The sequence below is a fragment of the Pristiophorus japonicus genome, unplaced genomic scaffold (genome assembly GCF_044704955.1).
Source record: "Pristiophorus japonicus isolate sPriJap1 unplaced genomic scaffold, sPriJap1.hap1 HAP1_SCAFFOLD_58, whole genome shotgun sequence".
Taxonomy (NCBI): domain Eukaryota; kingdom Metazoa; phylum Chordata; class Chondrichthyes; family Pristiophoridae; genus Pristiophorus; species Pristiophorus japonicus.
Genome location: NW_027254488.1, coordinates 2,874,807 through 2,875,569, shown reverse-complemented (window position 1 = coordinate 2,875,569; position 763 = coordinate 2,874,807). Strand labels below are relative to the sequence as shown.

At 46.3% G+C, this 763-nt stretch overlaps 1 non-coding gene across 1 annotated transcript; it reads right to left on the bottom strand.

The window, feature by feature from the left end:
- Window positions 1–286: 286 nt before the first annotated feature.
- On the bottom strand, window positions 287–358 carry trnaw-cca (transfer RNA tryptophan (anticodon CCA)). The gene has a single exon. It is a non-coding gene; the product is annotated as a tRNA-Trp (tRNA).
- Between the last annotated feature and the right edge of the window lie 405 nt (window positions 359–763).

The following is a 763-nucleotide window of genomic DNA, read 5'->3' as shown; positions in this document are numbered from 1 at the left end:
TCAAACAATGACTTTCGCTTTATGATTAAAAACAAGAAATGTCAGAAGTTGGATTCAAACCCACACCTCCAGAGAAAACTGCGATCTAATCACAGCACCTGAGACCGCTCGGTGGTGTGTGTGGCCACCTGCAAGTTGATTTTGAACTTTTGTGTCCTGGCACATGAATTAAATGAGGGCAGCAGGCGTATCTCTGCCTGACACCGGGGAAACAATGAGACAGACCTTGGAACAAGGGTCTGGTTATTGCCAAACAGCAAAGAAAATATTAATTCTGAAAGAACAGTGACCCCGACGTGATTTGAACACGCAACCTTCTGATCTGGAGTCAGACGCGCTGCCGTTGTGCCACGAGGCCTACGCACTGACTGTGAGATGTTCCTCTATATGAAGCTTTCACAACACAAGGGGCTTTAAAATCCCCGCCCATTCCCACCGGGTGTCAGAAGCAACGCTCACCTGCCAGTCACCGTATGTTTTTTTCTTCAACTTTTGTGTTGCGTTCATGGAAAAGCATCATTAATTAATACGTCACCTCCTTTTGCACAATGAAAGAAATGCTAACTGAGGGACAGTCGATACTTCAATCATTTGTCCTGTGCTTTGCGGAGCGGGCAGGGAAGTGGACCTGAGTCCATGATCACATCGGCCATGATCGTATTAAATGGCGGAGCAGGCTCGAGGGGTGTATGATCGACTCCTGCTCCTATTTGTTTTGTTCTTCTGTTCTTCAGCATGTTAACCCATTTTACACACTGTATTG